This window comes from Ascaphus truei, chromosome 2, assembly GCF_040206685.1.
Source record: "Ascaphus truei isolate aAscTru1 chromosome 2, aAscTru1.hap1, whole genome shotgun sequence".
NCBI classification, from domain to species: domain Eukaryota; kingdom Metazoa; phylum Chordata; class Amphibia; order Anura; family Ascaphidae; genus Ascaphus; species Ascaphus truei.
The window spans coordinates 115670171-115687345 of NC_134484.1; the positions used below are offsets into that span (position 1 = coordinate 115670171).

A 17175-nucleotide genomic window follows, 5' to 3' on the forward strand; every position below is an offset into this window, starting at 1 on the left:
GAAAAAAATAAACATTAAACTAAAAATCCAAAGCAATCCACGGGTCTTCTAATTGTAATCCATCTTCATCTGTATTCTTCTTTCTTTTACCTTCTTCCGGTGTCTTCTTCCCGCCTTCGGCCACGCCCTGGTCTTCTTTCTTCTCCGGAGGTCCTTCCTCCGCGGCGTCTGGCTTCAAAATGAGACGACATAGGCTTTTAAAGGCCTATGACGTCACATTTTCGTCATGGTTCCCACGGTCCTGATTGGGCCATGAAAACCATGTGTTTCGGCCAATAAAAAAAAAATTGATGACGTCACTTAAAGGCAATGAAAGCACAGCCAATCAGAATGGCTTTGCTTCAATTGCCTTTAAGATGATGTCATGAAAAGAAACATGGCCGGCCTCACATGGTACGGGAGCCAATCAGAGCGTGGGAACTCCATCCCTACTCTGCTTGGCTCTAGTATACCATGTGACAGAGGCTTGGGGGAGAAAGGATGTGACGTTAATGAAAACCTGACACATGGTACTAGAGCCAATCAGAGCGTGGGAACTCAATCCCTACTCTGATTGGCTACCGTACCATGTGTCAGGTTTTCATTGACTTGCAATGTATTGGCTTTGTTTTGGCTATGTATTTTGTGGGCAAGATAAGGATGATGCTGGCGACGGACACTTCGTATTGATGAGGTCAGTAGTTCTTTATTTATTTGAATATGCTAGTTAATGTTTTTAATAATGGGCAATTAATCTATTATCCCTATCTGGATAATAGTTATTTTGCACATTATTGTACTGTAGGTGTTGGGGGGGGGGTGTATGTATTGAATGTATAGGCCAGGTTTATTTTTTTTACATTCAGGGTTTGTTCCGTGGTTCTGCGTGGGACCTCTGGAGACCACCTGCGGGTCTCCTCTGGTATCCCACGGGTATCAGGCTGGTGGTTCCACGGGTGACACATGCGGGGATGAAGCGGTGGCCTCACATCTGTGGGGGCACCTCCGACCCGTAGTCTGCGGGGATGAAGCTATGTGGTCCCACTTCTGTGGGGGCACCGCAGACCCGTAGGTGCGGGGATGAAGATGTGTGGTCCCACTTCTGTGGGGGCACCGCGGACCCATAGTGAGCACTTGTGAGTTCCCCAGACCCCCGTGGGAACCACCCGAGGCCCCGCAGACACCTGTGGGTCTGACCCAGGGCTCCCAGACATCCTTGGGCCTACCGTGGAGACCCAATTGTGGCCCACGGTGACCCAAGGAGACCACCTGGGGGCCATGGTGCTGGTGGGACCCACCAGCAGGCCTCCAGAACCTGTTTGAAAAGGGCTGCTGGTACCCTGTAGGTCTGTCCAGGTGCCCCGCCAGCCCACCGGGGACTCACGTAGGGCTGCGTTATGAACCCTGTATGTAAATGGATAAATCTTGTATTTATGGGGGGGCACAGGGGGTGGGTAATGTATTTAATAAATATAATGATGTTTATTGTGTGTCACTGTATTGTTTCTATTGTGGGTTCTGGGGGTGGGGGTTCTGATTTCACCAACGGTGTGTGGGTAGGCCTCCCGTGGGGGGTTAGTGTGGGAGGGTATGTAGGCGTCCCGAGTGGTGGGTGAGGGTGGGTTAACCCCTTAATGACTGTAGCGGTTAATAACCGCTATGGTGATTAAGGGGTTAGGGGACATTACATTGGATATTTTAATTCTTGTGTCTGTTTTGTAGTAGCAGAGGGGTCATGGGCAGGATGAAGAGGAGGATGGCCTTCATCGTGGCAGCCGGACATGGGTGGTGAGTACTATATGTATTTATTGTATTTATTGCTGTTTATGTATTTAAAATACACAGTGGGTGTATGTTGTTTATTGCAATGTTTATTGGGGGCAATTGTCCCCAATAAACATGCTATTCTGCCTTAACCCCTTCATTGCCTTAGCAGCTATACGCTATGGTAATGAAGCAGCATTTCTGTATTTTAATAATATTGTGCGGGAGCAGGGGGTCCCCTGAGCTGAACCGCATTGATTTGTGGCTCAGAGACCCCCTGCTTCCCGAGTTATAGGCCCCGGTTTGGGGCACCGGTGCCAGTGTCACCGCCATATTTATAGCGGACACGGCGCAAATGGGGTGCAATAAAGATGGCGGCGACACTGCCACCCAATGACACATTCCGGGGCCTGTAACTCGGGAAGCAGGGGGTCCCTGGTCCACAAAGCAACGCGGTTCAGCTCAGGGGACCCCCTGCTCACAGTACACTATTATTCAAATACATTCATGCTGCTTCGTTTCCGTAGCACATAGCCGCAAAGGTAAGGAACGAGTCTGTATTGATATGTGTGTTTTATTCACAGTGTAGATGTGCAGAGGGTCTCCGGAGCTGAAGCCCTTTGATTTCAGATCCAGGGACCCCCTGCTTCCCGAGATACAGACCCCTTTATGGGGTGCCGGCATCCCTCTGCTTGGTTTACATGTCGTGGTCACGTGATCGGGACCTTTAAATGCAGAGGGATACCGGCACCTCATAAAGGGGTCTGTATCTCGGGAAGAAGGGGGTCCCCGGACCTGAAACCAGTGCGGTTCAGCTCCGGAGACCCCCTGCACATGTACACTATGAATAAAAGTTGTTTATAAATACTTTATTTGTTGCCGATGTTTGCGCTGAGAGAGCAGCTTGTCTTTCTCTGCTGCAAACATCTATCGGCAGAAAAGGCCTATCGGAAGGCTTATCGGGAGCCAGGCTGTATCGGCACAGTTCATCGGCAGTTTTGCATTCGCAGTGCTTCGGCAGGGATCGGCATGGATTCGGGCCTTACTGAATACTGCGAGGGCAAATCGCCAAAAAAACCACTATCCGCCACCTATCCGCCACCCTTCCCGAAAAGATTTTATCGGGGCTTACTGCATAGAGCCCAAAGACTAGCATGGTGTAGTATATCTAAAAAGTGTACTTTAGGACCAGTAGCAAAGATATAAATGCACTCACATTGTAAAATACAATACAGGGAATTGTACGAAATCCCGATCCTCTGGGCATTTAGTCTCCAGCGCGTTCGCTCGTTCACGTCCGACACTTCCGGTGTGCACTGCGGTAAGGGCAGATGTGACGTCACGCTTGTCTCCAGTTGCCAGGATCTCTCAAGCTGAGCTTGCGTCCTGTTGCGTCCAGAGGATCGGGATTTCGTACAATTCCCTTTGCACATGCGCAGTCCCCAAAGTTGCAATGGCCATCTTAGGAGATGGCTCCGCAAGGGACTACATGTCCCAGGAGCCTGTGGAACATGCAGAAAAATGTTGAGACAGTTTGGCGTGAAAGAGCGTGCGCTGGCAGTTGCTGACAGTTGAAGCAGGGAGAAGGTAGTGTCTGGGTGCCAGTGGCTCCCGGACTAGGCTAGATTTCTCCATAGGCCCCAGAGAGGCCCTAAATCCCTTCCAGGTTGTGGTTGCTGTAGGGAAGGCCCCAGATAGGGAAGCTTCCGTGTAGTCACTACACTATTGTTGATAGTGGTGTTGAGTATCACTGAGGCCAGGACACCACACAGTGATCTGCGGCCTGCAGTCTAGGACCAGACCCCAGACACACTAATAGACATTAAGGGACACCATCCAGAGAGAACTCCCTTAATAGGCAGACGCAGCAATCGGAGAGAGATTCTGGTAGACCACGTTGTGGGATCACTGTGCGGTTCTGCTGATCCATAATTTCCATATACCCTGGTCTTGACAGTGTCACACCTGTATGCCCGCAGACCAAGCTAGACCCCAGTACTGAGGTGGGAACGGTATGATACCACACACCCACAGCAGTGGGAGCAAGCCCACAGTGTAGTATAGCGTTGCTGGGCCTGTTGGAAGAGTAGTTAGAGTATACTTGCAACGCTTGGGGAGTGTCCGTGAGAATAGTCGTGTCCGTTAGTCAATGTCCAGGGATCCAGAGGGTAGAGTCGTCAGAGGACAAGCCAGGTCCTAGGAAGCCAGAGGTCAGCGAAGTCGTATGTGTAGCAGAGTTCAAGGGATACCAGAGAGCAGAGTAGTCCAGGGTCAGCAGGGGTCAAAGCCAGGGAAATCCAAAGTAACACAGGAGCAGGTAATAACGGAAGCACAGAGAGAGCACCTCATAGGTCAGGTACACACAGAGAAACAGGAACTATGCAGAGCGAGGTAGAGGTGGACAGACAGGGATTATAAAGGAAGGTGCACCAATGACAGAGAGGGGAGGAGTAGAGAGAGAAGTGGGAGAAGCTGGAGATAGGTCAGGGGAAGAAGATGAGGAGACAGAAGGGGCAGTCAGGGGAATGGCCTGTACGGCTTGGGAGGCGGAGGCAGGGGAAAGCTGATAAGAAGCGTCTGTGCGCGCGCCCCCTGTAAGCTGGGGATGGGCGAGCACAGGTTGCAAACACAGACGTGGCCCGCACAGAGCAGGGGAAGACCGCAGGAGGAGGACGGAGCCAAGAGGGGGGGGAACGCACACGAGGCCTGTGCCCGCGCGATGGCCAGCAAGGGCAGGGTGGGGCATGAAAGCGCGTCCTCCGAGTGCTGAGGGGATGCACATGCCGTACGCGTCACCAGGCGAGCGGAATGCCGCGCCGCGGGCACCACGCAAGGGAGAGGCAACGGAACGGATAGCACCACAAGGGAAGGTAACAGAGGTACAGCGGGGGAGATGGAGCGGGAGGATCAAGGCAAGGGTTAAGGGAGCGCATGGGTATGCGGGACCTGCGGGGGACGCGCTGTGGTAAGGGGAGAGAGGTAGAAGGTGAAGGAGAGGAGTGAGAAGGAATAAAAAAAGGGTGACAGGAGATGGGAAAGAGGGACAAGGAGAGGAAGGAATCTCCTGAGTCATCACAGTATCCCCCCCTTGAGGATCAATCTCCGAGTGATCCAACCACGGCTTAAGGGGGAATTTCTAGTGAAACTGGGAAAGCAACCTTGGGGCGTGGACGTAATGTGCCGGTACCCAGGAACGTTCCTCAGGACCGTAGCCCTTCCAGTGTACCAAAAACTGAAGTCTTTTTTTTTAAATACGAGAGTCAATAAGGGACTGTATTTTATACTCCTGTTAACCCATGGTGGACACTGGAGTAGGTTTCCGCTGGGGATCCGGGAAGTGAGGGCTGGACACAAACTCTTTGAGGAGGGAAACATGAAAGACAGATGGGATTTTCATAGAGGGGGGAAGCTCGAGGCGATAGGCCACAGGGTTGACCTTCTCTATGATTTTAAAAGGTCCCAAGAATCTAGGGGACAGTTTGGGTGAAGGAGACTTGAGCCTAATGTTCTTGGATGATAGCCAGACTAGATCACCGGGTTTGAATGAAGGACCTTTCTGGCGGTGGCGATCAGCTTTGGTCTTTTGCTTGGCTACCGCAGAACGTAAGGACTTAGGAATCTTTTTCCAGGATTCTTGCAAGTTGGTGATATGAGAGTCGGCTGCAGGAACTCCAGAAGGAGAAGTGAGAGAGGGAGGCTAATGGGGTGAAAGCCACAGTTGATAAAAAAAGGAGACTCCCTGAGTGGACTCGTTCTTTAAGGAATTGATGGCAAATTCAGCCCATGGTAGAAGATCCACCCAGTTATCTTGTGAGTCGGAAATGAAGCATCTCAGATACTGTTCGAGAGTTTGGTTTATCCTTTCAGTTTGGCCATTGGTTTGTGGATGATATCCTGAGGAGAACAAGAGGGAGATACCCAATCTTTGAGAGAAAGCTCGCCAGAATTTCGAGATGAACTGGGATCCCCGGTCTGAGACGATAGAAATGGGAACTCCATGCAGCCTAAAGATTTCTTTGGAGAAGACATCCGCCAAGGTAGCCGAGTTGGGAAGACCCTTCAGGGGAACAAAATGAGCCTGCTTTGAAACTCTATCAACTACGACCAAGATAGTGTTCAACCCCTTGGACACTGGCAGTTCAACGATAAAGTCCATTGAAATGTGTTTCCATGGTTGTTCCGGGATGGGAAGGGGTAGCAGAAGTCCAGACGGCTTATGATGGAGGGTTTTACTCTGGGCACAAACCGGACAGGCGGACGTAAAATTGAAGATATCTTGATTCATCTTGGGCCACCAGAAAGTCTGTTTAATGAGATCAGCTGTCCTCTTGAAGCCTGGATGACCAACTGCTCTGGAGGAATGACCCCAAAGTAAGACTTTAAGGCGGAAACGTGGAGCCGCGTAGAGACGTCCTTCTGGTGCCTTGAACCTGCTGGGGACATGTGCTTGTGCCATGTGGATCTCGTCCAATACTTCGAAGTTGTTAGCCGAGATTATGCACTTGGCCGGGAGAATAGGTTCAGAGATTTCTTTAGCCTCGATCTCCGAGGCAAACTGACGAGAAAGGGCATCCGCTTTAACATTTTTGGTACCAGGGATATAAGAGATGGTGTAGTTGAAGCGGGAAAAGAAGAGTGACCAGCGAGCCTGGCGGGAGCCCAAGCGACAAGCACCCTCAATATATAACAAATTTTTGTGGTCCGTGAGAATGGCGATTGGTTCCTTGAAACCCTCTAAAAGATGTCTCCATTCCTGGAGAGCCAACTTAATTTCAAAAAGTTCACGATTACCAACATCATAATTCAATTCTGCTGATGAGAATTTCCGTGAAAAAAATCCCACAAGGATGGAGTTTCTCTTGGGGAGAAGTCCTCTGGGAAAGGACTGCGCCAGCTCCTACGTCTGAGGCGTCAACCTCCAAAGTAAAGGGGAGGGAGGTGTCCGGATGACGCAGGATGGGGGCAGACACGAACGCCTCCTTAAGAGTCTCGAAAGTTGTGATGGCGTCTGGTGACAGGATGTGACGTCGGCGCCCTTTTTGATCAAGGCTGTGATGGGAAGAGCAATGGAAGAAATTTTATTGATAAACTTCCTGTAATAATTAGCGAAGCCCAGAAAACGTTGCACCGCTTTGAGCGAATTAGGGAGTGGCCAATCAAGGACCGCCTTCAGCTTCTCTGGATCCATGGAGAAACCTTGGCTAGAGATTATATAGCCAAGGAAGGCCGTGGACGCCTGGTGAAACAAACACTTTTCCATCTTGGCGTAAAGGCGGTTAGAACGCAGCCTGGAGAGCACAAATTTGGTATGTTGAATATGTTCCTCCAGATTTTTAGAAAAAATAAGGATGTCTTCTAGATAGACAATGACAAAGGTTCCCAAAAGTCACGGAAGATGTCGTTCATAAATTCCTGAAGCACGGCAAGGGCGTTACACAACCCAAAGGGAATAGACTCCCAGATGATGAAAGCCGGCTGGAGTGGTCGTCCGTCGATGGCCTTAAGGCCAATTGGGCTCTTCCTTCTGACCATGGGGATTGTATTCTCCACTGCAAACTGCTGGTCCAGGAAATTACCGCCCGATCCAGAATCTATGAACGCTTTGACTTTTACGACAAGTTTGGGACACTCCAGTGTGGCTGGTAGCATCAGCTTCTTTGGGAGAGCTTTGGAAGGAGAGGGGTTAGGAGAGACAGTACCCAGTAGAAGCCCCTCTACCTTTACTGGGTGTGCCCGTTTCCCGGCTTCAAGGGACAATTCTGGAGACGATGTTCCGAGGAAGCACAGTAGAAACACAGCCGGTTCTGGCCCCGCCGCGCTCTCTCGGTTGCCTGGAGTTGTTGACTGCCAACCTGCATAGGTTCTGAGGCCTCCAGGGCCAGGAGAGGAGTAGCGATTGACCTGTGAGACACAACAGAGGAAGAAGAACGGGAACACTGCCTCTCGTGTCATCGCTCTTGCGTGCGCTGATCCATGCGTACGCTTAGGGTGAGGAGTTCCTCCAGGGACGTAGGCCGGGCGTGAGTGGCCAGATCGTCTTTCAACGTATCTGAGAGTTCGTGCCAGTATGCAGCTGCGAGCGCCTCATCATTCCATTTGACTTCGGCGGCCAGCGTACGGAACGCGATGGCGTATTTGGCAGCTGAATTTCGACCCTGAGAAACATGGAAGAGGGAGAAGGCAGCTGTCTCGTGCCGTGCGGGGGTATCAAACACAAGTTGGAATTCACGTCTGAATAAAATATAATCTTGCGTTATTTCGCTACCACGTTCCCATAGAGCAGAGGCATTCAGATCTATGCTTAGAGTGTGCATCTCTTGCTGGAAGACTGTCATCTGCTTCAGTGCCTCCTCCTACTTCCGCTTCAGCTTAGCCATCATTTAATCAGATTGGCTCTGCTTTTCATCCATGGCGGTAATAGTAGAGTTTGCAGTATCTAGCTCAGTCTTGAGATCGTCCAATTCTGTCCTGGCCAAAGAGTACATTGTGAGCACATCTTTCTGTAGCTTCACGTTATTTTCCTGTAGATGATCACAGTCATGCCTGGCAACCTTCAGGGCATCCCCAGGGCTGGTCAAGGGATCGTCACTCACCGGTTCCGGCTCCGCTTCCCTGGGATGGTTGGTTGAGGTTTTTTCACTATTAGCACCGGACAGACACTTCTTTGGGGTACACGACTTCTGCCTTGGGCCCTCTGGATATTCGGTCATCTGCGGGACAACTTCTCCATTTTCTCTAGGCTGCAGGGCATTTCGGACCCCCTTTTCCTCTGCAAGATCTGCAGATGTGTCTGTTCCTTCCACAGTAAGTGAAGAACCGCTTTTCGCCTTTTTGTTTTGGATGACACCATCCCCTCAGGGATACTGGGGTCTCCATCTTAATTTGAAATTTTAGCAGCGTCACTGGATCCATCTGGCTTTTCTTGCAACTGTAATAGCCGACGGAAATATTCGGTGATCCACTGCTCCCGCTCTTTCTCCTGCCAATCATATTCGTCATCATAGGGAGCGGTCTTTTCGGTTCGTACCGAGTTCAGGCACCCCCACCATTCTTGGGGTGTTTTGTGGGTGTGACTCGGTTTGGGTTCCCCATAAGAGATGTCTTCCTCCTCATCGGACTGGAAGGGCCACTCTTCTGTGGGGTAGGGTTCATTACAGGAATGTTGTATTTTGTCCTCCATTTTGGGGCCATCAGGTATATTTTTCTTCCTGACCTCAGGAGGCGCTATTGCAGCTGTTCTCACTGTATTTCCTAGAACCCCAAACGGTGGTAGTCCTACAAGTGGGCATATTTTGCTTGTAGATGTCGTAGCTCTCACAGGCCTCTCTGTAGAATTTTTCTTCCCTTGGGTAAGTTTTATAACATTATCATTGCTGTGCATGCATTTATTCTCATCATCTGAATAAGGCCTGAAGGGACACTGCTCCGTGTGGTGGGGTTCTTTACACCAGGAACACATTTTATTCCCTATTTTTACAGAGTCTGTATTTGACTTCAGCTGGGTGGCCATTTTAAATTCCCAGGGTTCTATTTCTTTAAATACAGTGCTTGCTAGCTGCCCATTTTCTGGCTTCAGCAAAGGCATTTGCTTTACACTATTTACTTGCTATTTAAATCCCTCTGCTTCAGCAACATAATTTGGTTTTCTGCTTGAGTTCAGTAATTTTCAGTCTCATCTTTGGGTATTATGGCATTCACACTTCACTCTTTGGGTGCCTGTTTTACTCCCAAGATACATAGGCAGACTTTTTTACTTGCAGAAAAAAAAAACATTCTTTGCAGTGGAATATTTCTTTCACTCACGGCAGGGTGACTCAACACTCAGCAATTGGCTTTAGAATACCTTTTATACTGTTCAGCAATCGCTTTTTCCCCGGTAGGGCAATTTTACCCTCAGCATTTGTTTGCTAAAAATCCCCCCGCTTCAGCACAGGGCCTCATGCAGAGAGCAGCGCTATTTAAAATTGGAGAGGGGAATAAAAAGAAGCTTTAATAGAGAGTTTTTTTCTCCATATGCAGAAAGGTCCGAAAACTGCATTTAGAATCCTTTCTGCATATGGAGAGTTTCAACCAGCGCTATGAGCGCTGTTGAAACGTGTTGAAAAAAAAACGCGTTTTTTTTTTTTTCTCCCCCTCCGGCCGCCGACCTGCAGCTTCCAGCCAAGTTTTTTTGGCGGAGGTAAATAGAGAATTTCTCTCCATGTTATTGGCGCGATCAGCCACTAGATGGCGATCGCGCCTTTCTGAATATGGATATTTTTTCAACAGGGGAGATTTAGGTTCTCGCCGGTAGAAAGGCGAGTTTAAAAAAAAAAAAAAAAAAATGGCGCGTTTTCCCTAGCTCGCCATTTTCACCTGTTTTTAGCGCGATTTTCGCGGGAAAATGGCGAGATTTCAAATAGCGCTGCTCTCTGCATGAGGCCCACAGTCGCATCAATTTTCACACTTTTCTGCATATACTCCATTCACAGCTGGTAGTCTTATGCGGTGTGGCAGCCTTTACTTGAAGAACCAGTACCGCTCATGGGTCACCATCTGTATTCACTGCTTCAGCGAAACATTTGAAAACAACAAACGTCAATCCCATTTAAGGGCTAACTCACTTCTTGAACCCTGACTATGGCTGGAAGGCAAACCTCCTATTTGAATGACCATATTACACTTTATTGTGATAGCCAAATAAGGTTTACTTGCTTCAGCAGTCTTTCCCTCTCTCCTCTTGGGATTGGGGAAAAGAGTCCATCTGTGGTTTTGTAAGTTTCAGTGCAGTGTAGATTTCCTGCCTGGGTGTGTATCACTTTAACTCTGGTCTCTGCTGCATGATATTTTTTTATGTTGCTCAGGCTGTTTGTAGGAAAAAAGCACAAAAAAAAATTCCACAGGCAATCTCCGGGTCCTTCTAACTTCAAAGATCACCTCTCATCCCACTTCTGACACCATATGTAGGAGGCCATGTGCAGAGGTACACAATGGAGACTGTTTTAAGGTGAAATTAAAACAAGGCTTTATTGTGCCTGTCGCTTTAAACAATGCAAAAATCAACATAAGAGAATAAGCCAAACAAAAAAACCTATCTCTGCTTTGGAGACTATCTACACATGTAGCTCAGCCCTCTCTGACTGGGTTGGTTAGCTAAGCTATTTACCAGCCCCAAATCATGGAGATATTTATCAATACACATAGACACAGATAAAAGTCTTATATGAAAAGTCTTATCTGTTAGCTGGGCTGCTGTAGGGGAAGCTTCTCTGCTCTCTTGGAACCGCACCCTTGTGTGCACAGGCAATGTCAGGCTCCAAGTTTAGAATCTTGTCCCCTTTGTCTTGTGGTCAGCTTGCCGCTCAAGACATCTGTCCTTCCTTTGGTTCAGCCCAGTTGTGGACTAAGGAATCTCACGGAAAGGCACGCTTTCTCTACCACCTGCAATCAGCCAGGTGGTATTAGTTAATTGCCTACCAGCAGTTAACCACCACACTGCTGGATTAGAGGCACATTTGTGAACAGAGATAAGTCCCCTGTTACACAGGGTATCCATGCTCCCTGGCACATAGCCACCTAGGAGTCGCCCCAAATCCTATTTAGTGGCGTGTATGTGGGTATGCACGCTCCCTGGCACATAGCCACCAAGGAGTCGCCCCAATATAGGGGAAGCTTCAGGGAGAGATTACCTATCTGGAGCATGTCTGCTGCTGCAAAGTCCCAAACACTGCTGCATGGTTCACGGTCTCTGGAAGCCTGTACCATTGGTAAAACCTGTCCTGTCCTGGGGAGCAGTTAATCTCAGCCGTGCCTCCAAATGTAACCCTTTTATCATACCCCTTCCCCCTAAGTGAGATGGGGGGTACTCTCCTTCTTGATTACTTTCATGTGGTCTTGGTGCTGTGACCTGCTGGCAACAGGAGTGCTGAGGGCTCTGCGGTGGTGTGGGGAGAGCCAGGACAGGAAAAGGAAGGGGGGCGGGACATATTACCTTGATCACTCTCTTGATGGTGCAGTGCCTCCAGCTAGCGAGGATCCCCTGTGGAAATTCAGGAGATGGACCCCCACTGACACTCCTTCATACCAGAGCCTGTAACTCACACTCAGCATGTCTTTTCATTATTTATTCAGCATTCAGCTCCAGGACAGAGAATAGACAGTTCACATGGTTCTTATCATCATCTGCTTCTCTCTCTCTAATCCCGCTACATCAGATCCCTGATATAGGCTGCACGGTTCCCTCCCCTCCCAGTCTTGGCTTGACTGGGAGGGAGAGATAGTTCTTCATATCACTGTATTCTCTCAGACTCAGAACTAACGAACTGCCAATTTGGGAAGATGTCTCTAATTTGACAATCCTAGGGGAGTGTCTCTGACTCATAGCAAGCCAGAGCCGGATACAGATTGGCCCACACACATCAGGGGGCATTCCAACCAATATTCATCCCTCAGATTGACATCTTCAGAGTTGCTAGGCCTGCCCTTGAATACTGATACATTATTCAAGGCTGGAATACACACACACAGGCCTAATAAAGGAATTAACCTTACCACTGCCTGCACTATCAGGACTGACAGAGGAAAGGCCCAGGAAAGGAATTAACTGCCAGGAGGCTATGTTACATACATTTGGTGCCTGAGAGGGGTTATCCTGCAGCGCTAGGATCCCGCCCAGGTGGAGGCTCTGCATACCGATAGAAAGCTATCAACCCAGGCTCCCAGTGGTGGGGGATAAGGCCTCCTCTATGCTAAACAGGTATTTAGCATGGGTAGTTCCCTTAGTCACGGGGAAAGGGGGCTACAAATAAAAGGATAAAGAAAAATACAACCTGTATGATAAATGCCAGGTGCTACTTCAAAAACCTTTCCAGGGTCAAAAACATAAAATAGGGAATAAAACAGTATGACGAATATATTAAATGATCAATTAACCAGCTTCAAATGCATTCACACACTCCAAACTATTTTCAGCATTAGGAACCAATGGTGGAATACAGGATGGAGGTCTGTGTATAGGCAAGGATCCGAGTGTATCTCCAGGATGTTTGAGAAATTAAAAAGGTAAAATGCCTACATAGCATAATTCTATAACACAACTTTATCGACAGAGAGAATAAAATGAATGCACTCACAAACTGTACATTGAAAAAGAGCGTTCTAAGCTCACAAGCTCCACCAACAGCACAAGTACAAAAGGTCTCCCCATTAAGCAGCCTCCAGCGTAGAATCAAGCTGGCAGGCACTGGATACGTCCTCTAGGGATATAGATGCAGGAAGGACAGGATCCTCTCGGGCTCAGCAGGGCAAAACGACCGCCTTGGTTCTTTTGCGCTGTTGAGCTTGAGAGGATCCTGTTCATCCAGCATCTATATCCCTTAAGGACTTCTCCAGTGCATTTGACGCTGGTTAATTAATCCCTCAATATATTTGTCACTGTGTTGCTCTAATGTGTTTTTTCTCTTTTCCCATTTCCCCCCCAAGAGCTACACTCCTCTTTTGTTCTCTACATTAACGTAATAGAATGTGTATGTGATATATTAAACTAACTCATGTGAGTTAAAACATTCTAAATGTATTAATTCAGTTTCTTAAGTGAATAATAAAAGAAAATATAATGATAAAAATCAGAAGATCGGAGGGTGATCAAGCTATGTCATAAGACATGTCTCTTCTTGTTCGCAGGTAATGAGCCTTATTTACAGACATTTCTCAAGAATGGCCAACTATTTTAGCGGCTTTTTGGTTCTGTTTGAATCTTTTTTCAAATGTATTCGCTATATTTCTGTTTATTAAAGTGACTAGATGAACCAACCAGCCATTTGTTTTAATTAGAAAATATGGGTTGAGAAGTTTCCAAATCTTCAAGTCTTATTAATAAGTTATTCGAACACTTTTCCTGTACATGGTTTATATTCTCTTCATTTGTTTATTACCATAACATTCCCTGTAATATTTTATTACTAGGCCTACAGTCTGAGTACTGATGTTCCAATTTGCTTGTGACATTTGTATCCAATTTAGAAGATGAATAAGGGCACTTCAGATTTTCAAAAGAAGAATGTATTAGGCTAATATGTAGATAAATCGACGTTTCGGCTGCTATATCAGCCTCTCTCAAGTGAAGTAGCGTGTTTATAGTCTCTCAAATGTCTAGTATAAATAGTCCCGAAATACCAGGTTCTTGTAATCCTCTGCTGTTCTCTCGTGCCTGCGCAGTCCGGTTCTGTCTCCTTTTGCGACTGACATCATCTTGAACTCACACTCGCGACCTCTGTTCTCTGTTGTGTTGCCTACACGCAGTCTCCTCATCATGATGCATAGATAATCTGCATCAGTGTTCCAGTGTAGCAGAGAAAAAAGATGTTAAGTAACTGCCAACAAGGAATAAGTACATCCTTCTAAACACCCAATACCAACTCTAGTGAACAAACGTGCTTAAGTGACTAAAAGTCATAAAACAAGGTTATTTTCATTGTCTTTCTTAGCTGTATATCATGATCCAAAAATATATACCTTTATTTAAATCATTGATCTGGAATTAGGCGTACCTTCCTAATATTTCAATTTTGCAGACTACAGACTGTATGGACACAATGGCAGCATTAGTGTTCCTGTAAACAGAATGTATTAGGAAATATTAAGGCAGCTGTCTGAGGGACAGAGAAATATACAATATTATTACGCAGGGAGGCATACTAGATTTACACAATAGACCGTTTTCCCCAAGGGGTTAAATGACAACTTATCTTTAGGTTGTTTTTTGGAGAGTATATAAGTGTTCTATAAAGTACAGTATTTCCCAATAAATTCTGTCTGCAGGAACAGTAATGCTGCCATTGCTATCCATACAGTCGGGAGTCTGCAAAATTCAAATATTATGAAGGTACGCCTAATTCTGGATCAATTATTTCAATATACTGTAGTTATACATTTTTGGATTATGATATAGTGCTAATTAAATAAAGACAATGAGAATAACCTTCTATTAAAACTTTTAATCACTTAAGCACATTTGTTCACTATAGTTAGTATTGGGTGTTTGGAAGGGTGTACTTAGACCTTGCTGGCAGTTACTTAACATCTTTTTTCTCTGCTACACTGGAAGATTATCTATGCATCGTGATCAGAGGGGATTGCATTTTAGCAACACAACAGAGAACGGAGGACACAGGTGTGAGTAAGTTCAAGATGACATCAGTCGCAAGAGGAGACATCTTGGGATTTCCTGATGGAATAGGACTGCACATCAAAATACTTGCGACTATGTAATATTAATTGTTGCATCAGTTTCATGTACGTCTGCGACAAGGTGAGGGAATTCTGGACCAAGTCGGACAATCTTAGAGCAAAGTTACAGTTGCATGATCGCGTGGGTATAGATAATAAAAAATGTATGACTTGCGTTACTTTTCTTGAAGGGTTTTGTGTTGGTTTTCTCCATTAACTTAAAAGTGGCATAAGTCTATTTTTTTTAGACCACTAGAAATATGTAGCATTTTAGAAAAAAAATGCTAATGTTTTTAAACACAAATATTTTAACGCAGAACCGCTTCTACTTTATATATCAGGGGTGGGCAAAGTATCGCCACAGGCGATATTGGCCCACAGGATGGTTGGCTGTGGCCGACCTAGCTACGGAGCCACTCCCCAGGCCCTACGCATGGTGTGGGTGATGGAGGCAGTGTCAAAGGCAGCAGTGCGACGGAGGACACAGCAGCATGGTGAAGGACACAGCAGTGCTTCTGGAGCACACCCAGGTGGTCCTATCACGGATGGAGGCCCAATTTCTGTTATCATCGCCTATGTGGGCTCTTCACAGAGGCCCGACTTCTGTAATCATCACCTATGTGGGCTCTTTCCGCGCTGTTGATTCTTTCACCGCTGCTGCTTCTGACACTGCCTCCATCACCCGCACAGGTAAGGACTGGGGGAGAGTGAGAAGTGGGGAGAAGGACAGTGAGGGAGAAGGACAATGCGGGAGAAGGGGAGTGAGTGGGAAGGGGAGTGCGTGAGAAGATGAGTGTGTGAGTGAAAAGGAGAGTCAGGAAGAAGCAGAGTGAGGGAGGGAGAAGGGGGATGAGTGAGTAGAGGAATGTGTGAGTGACAAGGAGAGTGAGATAGGAGAGTGAGTGAGGAAGGTGAGTGAGAGAGAGGAGAGGGAAGGAGACAGAGAGTTAGTGAGAGTGAGTGAGAGTGAATGAGTGAGGGACATGGAGTGAGTGAGAGAAGAGAGAGTGAGAGAGAAAAGGTAGGGAAGATTCAAATGGGGAGAAACGAGTGCAGAGGTGAGCTTTGATAAGCTTTGTGTGCTGCCACTGACAATGTAGATTCTACATTAAGTGTGTGGCACGCAAAGCTTACCAAAGCTTGTCCAGTGGCCCTCCAGCCCAAATAATTACCCATCCATGTTCTATATAGATCTCCTACGTATCATTTTTTTAAACCCATTTTGTGTCCCTCGTTTGAGCTCAAATGTATTTTACCAAATGAAGTAACAAAACAAGCTGAGAAGCATACTGACGTGCAGCACTAGTATTTTTGCAAAGACTGGATATTTATCGTCTCAGTTATATTTCAGAAAGAGACCTTGTCTAAGTTTCCACAATATATTATATCTGCTTAGTACATTTTACCATTATGGATATATATTATTTGCCATAAATGTACGCAGTGCTTTACAGAAATAGGTAGACTGTACAGGGAAATAATATAAAAAGTTTCACAAGTGCAATACACAGAGTTAAACAATAGGAATCTTAATTTAATATTATATCATCCTAATGCTTTTAATAAAATTAAAAGTAACATTTATCAGATGCTTACAATTCCTTATCATTACTAGACAAGTACATCAGCTTGGGAGCTTTACCTTATTTGCTTCTAAATATCCGACTGCTCAGACCTTCCTGTTAAAAGCTCCTCTCTCTGCTTTCTTTCCAGTGCTTGGCAGCAAAACAATATGAGATTGCTCTTTTGCCCCTCCCATTCCCGAACATGCACCTGTGATGTTAAAAGACACCTTTCTTCCTTACTGTATATACATGTAACAAGGTACTGTATAATGTAGCTACAAAGACCCGATGCACAGTTTATAAAGTAGTATCTCATTACCCCAATAGTACGAAAGTTATTCTCTTAAAGGTTTTGTTTACATTATCTACAGGGATCAAATGTAACTTTTTTTTTTTACAGTATGAAATCACTAACATTTGAAAGTAAAAATGATGTGAAAAAAGTACAAATTTGAGAATGCATTTTTATTTGATATAATGTAAGTCTTAGCTTCATTTTTAAAGTTATATATTTAGTGTTGATTATGTAACCTTAATGGTGAAAACTCATGAATTACTGTAGATTTTAAAAATAGATTTTATGTTCCATGTTAGATGACTTTCTGTAAAGAGACAATATATTGTTTTGCAGTGCTAACCGACTGTTTAAATGCACAGACTT

At 46.3% G+C, this 17175-nt stretch overlaps 1 protein-coding gene across 1 annotated transcript in view; it reads right to left on the reverse strand.

Moving 5' to 3' along the window:
* The window catches only part of LOC142488560 (aquaporin-4-like), a 47836-nt gene extending 31174 nt beyond the window's left edge, over window positions 1-16662 (reverse strand). Inside the window, exon 1 of the mRNA XM_075589034.1 lies at window positions 16592-16662. The gene's annotated coding sequence lies outside the window, so the exon portion shown is untranslated. The remainder of the gene's footprint in view (window positions 1-16591) is intronic.
* Between the last annotated feature and the right edge of the window lie 513 nt (window positions 16663-17175).